A 12890-nucleotide genomic window follows, 5' to 3' on the forward strand; every position below is an offset into this window, starting at 1 on the left:
AACAATTTAAGGAGATTTGGGGCTGAGACAGTGGGTCTTCTAAATATACAATCATGTTAACTGCAAATAGGGACAATTTGACTTCTTCTTTTCCTAATTGAATGTCCTTTATTGCTATTTCTTGCCTAATTGCTCTGGCTAGAACTTCCAATATTATAGGAGTGGTGAGAGAGCACATCCTTGTCTAGTGTCAGTTTTTAAAGGGAATACTTCCAGTTTTTGCCCATTCAATATGATATTGGCTGTGGGTTTGTTGTAAATAGCTCTTATTATTCTGAGATACACTCTTTCAGCAAAGTGTCAGGACACAAAATCAATGTGCAGAAATCACAAACATTCCTAGCACCAAAAACAGACAAATAGAGAGCCAAATAATGAGCAAATTCCCATTTACAAATGCCACAAAGAAAATAAAATACTTAGGAATACAACTATCAAAGGGTGTAAAAGATCTCTTCAAGGAAACTACAAACCACTGATCAAGGAAATAAGAGAGGACACAAACAGATGGAAACACATTCCATGCTCATGGTTAGGAAGAATCAATATTGTGAAAATGGCCATACTGCCCAAAGTAATTTATAGATTCAATGCTATCCCCATCAAGCTACCATTAATCTTCTTCACAGAACTGGAAAAAAATACTTTAAACTTAATATGGAACCAAATAAGAGCTCACATAGCAAAGACAATCCTAAGCAAAAAGAACAAAGTTGGAGGCATCACACTATCTAACTTCAAACTATACTACAAGGCTACAGTAATCAAAACAGCATGGTACTGGTACCAAAACAGAGATATAGACCAACGGAACAGAGCAGAGGCCTTGGAAGCAATGCCATACATCTACAACCACCTAATCTTTGACAAACTGGACAAAAATAAGCAATGGGGAAAGGATTCCCTGTTTAATAAATTGTGTTGGGAAAACTGGCTAGCCATATGCAGGAAGCTGAAACTGGACCCCTTCCTTACACCTTATACAAAAATTAACTCCAGATGGATTAAAGATTTAGACATAAGAACTATCATCATAAACGCCCTAGAAGAAAACAAAGGCAACACCGTTCAGGACATAGGCACAGGCAAGGACTTCATGACTAAAACACCAAAAGCGATGGCAACAAAAGCCAAAATAGACAAATGAGATCTAAGTAAACTTAAGAGCTTCTGCACAGCCAAAGAAACAATCATTAGAGTGAACTAGCAACCAACAGAATGGGAAAAAAATTTTGCAATCTACCCATCTGACAAAGGGCTAATACCCAGAATCTACAAAGAACTAAAGCAGATTAACAAAAACAAACAAACAAACAAACAAAAACAACCAAAAAAACATTTAAAAGTGGGTAAATGATATGAACAGACACTTTTCAAAAGAAGAGAGTTATGTGACCAAAAAAACATATGAAAAAGTGCTCATCATCACTGGTCATTAGAGAAATGCAAATCAAAACCACATTGAGATACCATCTCATGCCAGTTAGAATGGCGATCATTAAAAAAATCTGGAGACAGCAGACGCTGGAGAGGATGTGGAGAAATAGAACACTTTTACACTGTTGGTGGGGGTGTAAACTAGTTCAACCATTGTGGATGACAGTGTGGCACTTCCTCAAGGACCTAGAAATAGAAATTCCATTTGACCCAGCAATCTCATTACTGGGTATATACCCAAAGAGTTATAAATTGCTCTATGATAAAGACACATGGACAAATATGTTCGTTACAGTGCTGTTTACAATAGCAAAGACCCAGAGCCAACCCATCAATGATAGACTGGACAAAGAAAATGTGGCACGTATACACCATGGAATACTATGCAGCCATAAAAAATGACGAGTTTGTGTCCTTTGTAGAGAATGGATGAACCTAGAAACGATCATTCTCAGCAAACTGACACAAGAACAGAAAACCAAACATCACATGTTTTCACTCAAAGGTGGGTGATGAACAGTGAGAACACTTGGGCACAGGCAAGGGAACAACACTCACTGGGCTAGGTGGGGGGATAGAGGGAAGGGGAGGGAGGGACAGCAGGGGGCAGGGGGGATGGGGAGGGATAACACTGGAGAAATGCCTGATGTAGCCGACGGTGGTGGGATGCGGGAGAGGAGGGGATGGAGACAGCAAACCACATGGCATGTGTATATCTATGAAACAATCCTGCAGGATACAGATGTGCCCATGTACCCCAGAGCCCAAAGTATAAGAAAGAAAGAAAGAAAGAAAGAAAGAAAGAAAGAAAGAAAGAAAGAAAGAAAGAAAGAAATTAATTCCCTAGGCTGAGTAATATATATAAAAAAAAGGACTTAATTGGCTCATGATTCTGCAGACTGTACAAGCACGGCTCCTGCATTTGCTTCTCATCAGGTCTCAGGAAGTACACAATCATGGCAGAAGGCAAAGCAGGAACAGGTGTGTCACATGGTGAGAGAAGGAGCAAAAGAGAGATAAGGGAGGTGCTATACACTTTTAAACAACCAGATCTCCCAAGAACTCACTCATTACTGTGAGAACAGCACGGAGCTATGTATGAGAGATCCATCCTCATGACCCAAACACCTCCCACCAGGCCCTGTCTTCAACGCTGAGGATTACATTTCAACATGAGATTTGGAGGGGACAAATATCCAAACTATATCAGTTTTCATTCAATATATTTACATAAAGATGGAAAATCACTTATTGGATGTATTCACATGCTCAGTGAGTTATACTTTCTCTTTCAAATCTAGGTTTCTGGTCACATTTTCTTGTTACCTACCCATGGCGTACACTCTCTTCTTTATTATAAGACCACAGTTTTATCTGAACATTATGGCACCAAGCTAAAGGTTCCCCATTTAGCCAAGTAAGGACGTGAAATTAAGTTCCGGCCGATGAGATAGGACTGTAGAATAGTGTAGGACTTACTGGAAGTATATTTATAAGGGCTGGGTAATTGCTTTTCTTTTTCCCATTCTCCTAACCCTTACCAGGCAAATAGATATGACTGCCTGACCTGCAGCTATCCTCTTGGTTGACAGAGCAGTGAGCTGGGAGAAACCTGGGTCCTTGGTAATCTAGTGGAACTGCTATACCTATCTTGAAATGCCTACTTTCAGGCCATTTTTGAAAGAGAAAGAAACCATCATCTCTCTTATTTTCTCTTTTAAATTTTTCTCATTTGTGGTATAACCTTTTCCTGTGTGATATACTTCCCAGCAGGCAGGCAGGCAGCCTCTGCTCAATTCTCTTGAGATATAGAAAGTTCACTCTGTCACTGTCCATTAGGGATCATTTGGACTGTTGGAAGCTTCATTTATTACATTTGATTGAATTACAGTTGTTCTATATGTAGCTATTTCTTTTGGCCTTTTTAGCACTACACAAAATAATGCTGATACCTTGTTCATATGCGAGGTATATGAAAACAGGTATGGAAACATCACGCATATAATGTACCCAGAATGCAAACTTCTCCCTATAGTTGTGCTCTTGAAAGAAAGAGAATAAGAACAAACCATAGTGTAAAAAAACCTGTAGAAGTCCTGATATGGAGGTACATATTGCTTTTATCCTTTGACCATATGTGAAATAAATCACAAAAGTACTGGGAACTGATACTAACTTTCTATATAAAATTTATCTGTATAAAATTCATATAAGGAATAGCATAAATTCCTATAAATGTCAAACTCCCTTAGTGATTTTTCTACTTACTTCTTTTGCATTAGACAACGTGTTTTAATGCCCACTGCTATAAAATGAACCACCTCAAAACTTACTATCTTAAAATAACGAACATTTAATTTGCTCAAAATCACTTTAGCAATTTGGGCTGGGTGCAGCTGGGCAGATTGCTTACGAGTCTAGCTGTGAGCATTCATTTGCCTGTGACCACCTGATGACTGCACTGGGAAAGTACTGTCCAGGATGGCCTCATTTCAGTGTCCTGTGGTTGCTGAAGGCTGTTGGCTGGGCCATTTTCTATATGGCCTCTCCAGCAGGTTAGATCAGATTTGTTCACTTGAAAGTCTCAGGGCAGTTGAGGAGCTAGCACAGAACTTATCAGGCCTCTTGAGGCCTAGGCTCAGAATACCCACCACTTCACTTCTGGCAGCATTCTATTAAATCAAATCACAAGGCCAGATCCTGTTCAATGAAGAAATAAACTCCACTTGATGATTGGAGGAGCCACAATGTCACATTGCAAAGAGAAAGACATACTGAGGAATTTGTAGTAATTTATTGTAATCTATCAGAGTCTTTCTTATGATTGCAAATTATTCACATCTTCCCCCATTTAAGTTGTTTTCTCTAAATCGCAGGACCTTCCAAACTCTCATCTCTCTTAGATTAGATGGCTTGAAATCTAGAATCTCATGATCTGATCCTTTTGTGATCCAGATGCCTATTAAGTAAATACAAATATTTTGCCCACCACCTAAATATAATAGTTAGAAGCAATAAAATACAGGCACTCTGATTAAAATAGGAAGGAACAGGAGACACACTGTTATCACAGGTCCACAGCAAATTTGCAGTCCAGATGGGTCCATGTTGTAACAGCCACACATGCTGAGGACAAGGAATTACTTTTGAGTAGGCTCCATTTCTGCTCCCCAAGTGGTTTTGGGGTACATTGTTATTCTCAGCTCTTTTCTCTATTCTCTGGACTCTTGAGTTCTGCCTTCTGGGAAATTGACTCTTCCCTTTGATATTTCTTCTTTCTTTTCCATAATAAAATCTTATTTCACAGCTACTTGTAAAGAACTGGCAATCCAGAAGGCTCTTTTCAGTTTGAACTATTTTCATTCCCTTCATCTAAGCTGCCAGTGTTTTTGTTATTGAACTATTTTAATAGCTTTATGGGTTTCCTATGAATGACATAAAGTTGTTCTCACCTTATAAGGTTTGAAATTTTTAAAAATCAGTGACCCATTTATTTCTTCTATTTCTTGCCTTTCAACTTGGAATTCTATCCTGTACCCATGCCACTATTGTATTCTGAAAGACAATAACTTACTTTCTAATTCTACAGGTATACAGATGGGAAGGAATTTTGTCAATGGATATATTATACCTAAAGTCTTACCCATACCTTCTTCAGATGGTTTAGATGATAAGATTTAAAACCATTTTAGTTGATATTTGGATGAGATTTTGGATTTACTGTTAATGCTGGAATGCATGTGTTGAGTTTGGGTGACACTGGGTTGAAGTAAATGTATTTTGCACATGGGATAGACATAAATTTTGATGGTGAACTACAGTAGGTTGACTAGTGTCCTTGAAAAATTATTGTTGTTACAGAGCCTCAGAATGTGACCTTATTTGGAATCAGGTTCTTGGCAGATATAGTTAGTTAACGTGAGGCCATATTAGATTAGAGTGTGCCCTAAAACCAATGACATGTGTACTATAGTTAATCTATCTAATCACCCATTGAAGACATGTTAGTTCCAAATTTTGGCAATTAAAAATCAAGCTGTTATAAACATTTGCATGCAGGTTTTCATGTAGACATACATTCTCAACTCTACTGGTTAAATACCAAGGAGTAGTGACATGGTTTGGCTGTGTCCCCACCCAACTCTCCTCTTGAACTGTAGTTTCCCTAATCCCCATATGTCATGGGAGGGACCCAGTGGGAGGTAATTGAGTCATGGGGCAGTCACCTCTATGCTGTTCTCATTACAGTGAGTTCTCATGAGATCTGATGCTTTTATAAAGGGCTTTCTCTCCTTCACTCTGCACTTCTCCTTGCTGCTGCCATGTGAAAAAGGACATGTTTGCTTCCCTTTTCACCATGATTGTAAGTCTCCTGAGGCCTCCCTAGCTCTGTGGAACTGTGAGTCAATTAAACGCCTTTCCTTTATAAGTTACCCAGTTTTGGGTACATCTTTCTTCGTAGTGTGAGAATGAACTAATAGAAGTACAATTATTGGATTATATGGTAAGAGTATGTTTAGTTTTGTAAGAAACCATCAAAGTGTCTTTCAAAGTAGCTGTATCATTTTGCATGATATGAGAGCTCTGTTGCTCCACATCCTTTCCAAGATTGAGTATTGTTACTGCTTGGATTTGGGCAAATCTAATAGGAGTGTAGTGGCAACTTGTTGTCTTAACAGCCCTCCTCCATTTTTGAACTGGAGTAAATAATAGTTCTTATCTCAAAGTGTTGAGGGGAAGATTAAATGAGGTAAGTGACACAAATCACTTAGAAGGTACCTGATGCTTACTATTTCAAGAATCGTAGTATGAATGATGTATCATTACATGGAAATGTTTTCACTGTCTCTATACAGGTCCTTCATGATATGGCTCTGTTCCCCTTTCTAGCTTTATTTCTTGGCAATATTTGCACCCAATTTGGCTATTACTCATTTCTCCTTATTCTCTCATGCTCCCTCCTTTGCCTGGGATGCCTCTTCTAGCTGCTTTGCTAACTACTACCTTTTATTCATGGCTTAGCAAAGTAAATCCTTCCCAAAAAAGCCCTTTCTGACCTCTGCTCTTCAGCCCATATCAATAGCCCACCTATGCCATTGATGGCAGCCTTCTTACCATCTGTTTGACTGTGAAATGCATCACAAATACCTGCTCACTTGACTTTCCCCTTCATTTCATGAGAATATTTGAGGAGATAGAAAACTATTCTCATGTACCTTCAGCCATCTCCAGCATTTGGTACAGAGTTTGACACACTGTAGGTGCTAAATAATATTTGAGATATTCAGGCATGTATTTAGAAAGAATGAGAAGAATGATGGAGAAAATGATGGATGAATAATCAGAAGAAAAGAACAAGTATATGGGAGAAAAAAGAACAGGGTAAAATAACCCAAGAGGAAGTTACACATAAATAAAAAAAAACAAAGAAGGAAAATATCTTTGAAGAGCTGTGGATTGGCTGTCACAGCAGTGGAAGAGGTCCATAAGTGACGGGGTATTGCTGTTTGCATGCATTAAATGGCAAAGGGACATGGACAGGATGGCTTACTGGGTGTCTATGGAATTCAGGCATTATTGTAGGTCCAAGTAGTTACAGAGACATGAGATGTTTTTCTTCCTTTCTCCAAAGAGCTCACAGACTTTACGAGAGACGAGTTAAAAAAGCTGTGGCATTGATAGAGTGTTGCATATATTACGTTAAAAGCTGTGCTAGAAGAGCAGCATTAGAGAACTGTGGAAGAGGGGCACAAAAGGAGGGTGTTTTGCTCAACACAAGGAAACAAGTAGATGTCTTCGAGTTTAGGAGAGCCCTTTATTACACTTTAAAATATGACTAGGAGTTAATTAAGCCAAAAACAGGATCCAGTGCCATATAGGAGATGAGAGCAAGAACAGAGGTATGAAATGAAGTGATTTTTAAGCTGAAGGTCATTTTGCATGACGGTGTTGCCCCCACCTCAAATGTATTTTTCTAAGGGAAACTTGTCCTAAAGGAAAGGAGAAGCCACTGGAGGATTTTAGGAATCACGGAAAGATTTTAGGATGGAAAGTCAAATAGTTGGGCTTACATTTTAGAAAAAAAGCACTTAGATAATGAAGAATATAATTAAGAATGTAGAAACTGGGGACCGATTAAGAGGCTTCAAATAATTACATGAACAAGAATGATGACCCAAAACATGGTGTTTGGGTACAAGAGACCAATGTCTAACACATAGAAAAATTAAAAACATTTCTTTTTTTTTTTTCCAAACAAGATGCAAAACACATTCTGAAATAAATGCCACATGAATATTGCAGCTATGAGCAGAAAGCTGTCAGTCATCATATAAGGTCACTGAAATATATCTCACACAAGAGATTTCAAGTAAGAATAGTTGTGCAAACAATGATGGCATTTAGCAGAGAGATTTGCACAGGGTAGACTTCATTACATATTTGCTGGCTAGTAGAATGTTTAAGAGCATGGGCACTGTAATTCGATGTACCTGATTCTAGCTAGTTCCTTTATGCTTTAACACTACAACCTCAGGAAAGATCTTTAACTTCTTTTGTGACTCTTTTGTCACCAGCATGAAAATAATAATAGTAGCTACCTAATGGCACTCTTGTGGGGATTAAATAATTTACCGTATGTAAGACATTTAGCACAATGCATGGCAGATGGTAAATATTCCATAAATGTTAGCTATTTTTATAACAAATGACTGAATTGGTGAATTAATAATTCTGGCAAGGGATAGAAACATGTAGCGAAATATCCATGTTGCAGAATATTTTGAGACACATTTGAGTAATTGAGGTGAGTGAAATGAAATACATCTAAATGCCCCTTAGGGTAAATTGCCTAGTTAGGGTGCATGGTATCTTAGCAGTGATTGTTAAAGGGGTCTCTGTGATTGATACTGGAAATATACATTAGCCCCCAAACTTGCACCTGGAGAGTGGCTTCATTTCAAATGAATAGTATAAATCACCCCTAGTGATAGTACCAGTATTATCTTCACTCTAGTGACAAAATGGTCTCAAAAGAAGTTAAGTATCTTTTCTGAGATTGTAGTGTTAAAGAATGAAAGTTTTTAAAGTTGAAACACTGAAGGCAACTTGTCGGTGCATTTTGTAAATTTCTGGGTTCCTCTCTCAGAAAAGAGGTGATTTGTTTACCTGATATGAAGAGGCAGGCTGCAGGTGTTCAATGAGCTGACATAAGGTGACAGCTCAGTTAGAGCACTGTTCTCCAGGGAAAGCTTGACTGAAAATCTGGGTCTTGGAGCAGTGAGACTAAGTTAGCGTCAGCATTGCGTCATTGCAAACACACATATCCCACCTTAGTGAAAACGGTTAAATTCCCGGAGATTGTTTGCTGATTACTCCCTGTAACTACTGGCAATGTTTGGTTTTATTCAATAGACATTGCTGCACATCAACTATGAAGCAGGTTGTGTGCTGGGTGTTGAAATTACAAAATGAGTGAGATATGTGATTCCTGCCCTTAAGGAACTAGTAGGCTAGCAGTAGAGGCAAAAGAATCTAATAGCTCTAAAGCACTGGAAAAAATGCCTTAAAGATGTGTAAATACATACTAGGCCAGAAGTAGGGGAGAAGTCATCTAAAAATTTGATCAAAAAAAAAAAAAAAAAGGTTACTAGTTTTAAAACTCAGTTGCTGAGAATCTGGGCTATGATTAATCTCATACCCTCTGCTGGGATTGGAAATGAGCTGAATTCAGAGAGCAATTGGTAACACAAATCCTGAGATTCAAATGTTCATTTACTTTGAACCTAAAAATTCCTCTCCCAAGAATCTATACCATATGTACACATACACACACACACACACACACAGAGAGAGAGATGTGTGTAACTATTTGTCTAGAAAGAACTTTATTCCAACAATTTTTATTTTTAAAAATGAAAAACACATACCCAATAATAGGCATTTATTACTGAATTACAGCACAAATTAAGATGATACATTATATTGCTTTAAAAATGATGTAATAGAATAAATAATGGTGGCGGGCAAGATGCATGCCTGTAATCCCAGCATTTGAGGAGGCTGAAGCAGGTGGACAGCTTGAGGTCAGGAGTTCGAGATTAGCCTGACCAATATGGTGAAACCCCATCTCTACTAAAAAAAGAAAAAAAAATACAAGGAAAAAAATTATTCGGGCTTGGTGGTGCATGCCTGTAATCCCACCTACTCAGAAAAGTGAGGTAGGAGAATTGAACTTGGGACGCGGAGGTTGCAGTGAGCTGAGATTGCACCACTGCACTCTAGCCTGGGTGCCAGAGTGAGATTCTGTCTCAAATAAATAAATAAATAAATAATAAATAAATGTGTCAGAAAATGTTGATCTTAGGTTGTTAAGTGATAAAAGAAAAATTATAAGTCAGTAAGTGTAATATGATCTTATTTGCTACAAACTGAATGTTTGTGTCTTCTCCAAAAATGTATGTGTTAAATCCTAACCCTCACTATACTGGTATTAGGAAGTGGGGCTTTTAGATCATGAAGGCAGAGCCCTCATGAAGGAGATTAGTGTCCTTACAAAAGGGACACCAGAGAGTTCCCTTGCTCTTTCTACTATTTGAGGCCATAGTGAGAAAATGACTGTGTGAATCTGGAGCTTCAGCAGACACTGAATCTGCTGGCAACTTTATTTTGGACTTCCTGCCCCCAGAACTATGAAAAATACGTTTCTGTTTTTATGAGTCACTCAGTCTATGATGCATTGTTATAGAAGCCCAAATGGATATAGGCATCCATACAGTAAAACGATGTATATGTATATCTTCTAGAAGCAAACAACCATAATGTAAACTATTTCTGGATACTGTATATATTCCAACAAACCAAGAGAAGTTAACCATGTATTTCTAGGGCAGAAGAAAGGAAGTTGGGGAAAGTGCTCATTAGTAGTGATATATTAACTGGGTTTTAAAGGGTAGGCAGGACCAAGTAAGCTAAAGCACTGACTAAATGTAGAGCAGTAAAAATGCTCCCAGTCTCCAGCAATGCATTCCAAAATACTCAATTCCATTAGGATTGTAGCATAGGCAAAACTAAGCTGTGTCTTGACCATGCCCTTTAATGGCTATGTAACTTAGGCTAATCATTTGAACTCTTAGGCCTTTAAAATCAGCAGTGTGATATTCATCTCATATATTTGGTGTGGTGATTAGATGTTACAGTGCATAAAGCGCCTCATGCGCTTCCTGTACAGAGTAGCTGCCTAAGAATCAGAATAGTGATTACTCTAATGGAGCAGATAGGATTACAGGCTCTGGGGCTCGAATGCAGGTTCTGACTTCTCCATTTACTAGCTCTGTCATTTTGGGCAGGTCAACTAACCTCAGTTCTTTTGTCTGTAAAATGGGACCAGTAAATGATATCTACCTCATTCTGTCATTCAACAATAAAGTGAGATGATACATGCAAATATCCAGGACCTGCCACTAGTGAACGCTTAATTCATGTTAGCAATGGCTGTTGTTAGATGTTTCTGTTCACTGAGTTTTGAGAAGAATGTTGATAAATGATTTTATAGAAACTACCAAGTAGCAGAGTTTGGGAAATACCGGACACCTTATATGGATTGACTCCAGGATTTATAATTCCATGGGGTGCATCTTGCATCCTCCTTTCTTGTCAGAGCAAACAGGTCCTCCATTGATTTAACAATTGTTTACTGGAAATCACCTAATTATTGTTAGGCACATGCATCCCATGCATGTTGGAATGAGTTGCATGAAACCTTAGAGGTCCTCCATTTAATCTCTGGCCAGTAGGCAAATGTGTTCCACAGGATCTCTGACGAAGCTTCCTTCTACCATGTGTGAAATCCTCTGCACTATGGAATCTGACATTCCTTAGTTGATCCCTTGCTTTGATAGTTCTGACTTTTAGAAAGTTCTTCCTTATTTTAAGCTAAAATCTGCATCTCAAGAACCAATTACCTCTGCTTTTTTATTTTATTTCATTTTTTAGTTTACTAGAACAAGACTTTTCACTTCTCCACACAATCATCCTTCAGATTTAACTCCCTCTAGCCAGACAGTTCTTGAAAATTATGTTATTTTTAGGCTAACCTTCTTTATCTACCTTTATTCCCCAAGTATATGTTTCTTGAGCTCAAAAGAAATTAGTGATTAAGATAATGGGCTCGAGGCAGACACCCTGGTCTCCAGCACTGGCTTTGATGCTTCTGAGCTATACTTGCTCCCCTGTCTGTACAGTGGGGATAAAATATCAGCCACTGTGGAGGGAAATATGAAGGATAAATTAGAGAATCCACTTAAAGCCCCTGGCGTAGAATATGACACCTGGTACTGCATAAATGCAGCTTTCATTTTTATTATGTGCCTAGTTCTGTTGGCTGCTGGCTGTGTATAGGAAAGCAAGACAGTTTATAATGTAGAAGTGTTGATAACCTGGTAGAAGAGAAGGTAATTAAGGAGACTTTCAGAAAGTGAAATGCAACGCAAGCCCCTTGAGTGTTTTACAGCAGGGACAACCCAGGAACGTTCCTGGATAGCCCAGGAATGGACAGAAGGAGACTCATTTTTATTTTCTTCCAAATTATAAGATGGTTGAGCCAGTTATTCAATATGGAACTTTTTCTCATTACCATGGTCACCCTTTTATCCTACACCTTCCGTGTCATAATAGAGCAGGTAGTTGTTCTCACTATGTTTTGTAATGCCATACTTCAAATGTAGCAAGATGTTAAGAACAGAAGGATAGAACAGTGAGCTGGTAGAAAATGATAACGAATAAATTGATTATGTATATTACATATATATATATATATATATATATATATATATATATATATATACACCTGTTAAAATGCTCTAGAATGACATAGTTTTCCAGTGTTTTTTTAAAAAAGTCTTCAATTTCCACAAAAACAGATGTAAGATTCCTGTAGGGGTGGGAGATAACATTAGTCAATAAATTTTTGTGTTGCACCTTCCTGTGCTTATTTCAAACTAGAGTGTTGTTGGCCAGTGACGTGCTGGCACTGAGCTACCCTTCCCTGCCTGCCCTGCGTGCAAAGACACTAGATTCCTCAGATGGAGGCAGCTCATTATAGCCAGGGCGTGCCAGCAGAGGTGGTGCTGAAGAGAAGAAAGGACAAAGATGCCAAGAAGAGACATGGGTCCTGTTAATGAGGTGTCAGTGTCCAAAACACCTACCTGCTGCCAGTTCTGGCGGCTCCTTGTGAGATTTTGAGTAAAGTCCAGCTGAAAGAGAATATGCTTGTCAGAAGGAAAATTGAGTTAGAGGTTTTCCAGGGGGCATGCACATGTTTTACTATGTGGGAGCCCTCTCTCAGATCCTGCACATCCACAGGGGAAAGATAGATGGAGGGTACCTTTTATGATGGTTATTTTACTCTGAAACAATTTCTGATTGGAGGTCAAGCTTCTCAGACATCTGGTCAC

Source organism: Cebus imitator, unplaced genomic scaffold (assembly GCF_001604975.1).
Source record: "Cebus imitator isolate Cc_AM_T3 unplaced genomic scaffold, Cebus_imitator-1.0 Scaffold459, whole genome shotgun sequence".
In the NCBI taxonomy this organism is placed as follows: Eukaryota; Metazoa; Chordata; class Mammalia; order Primates; family Cebidae; genus Cebus; species Cebus imitator.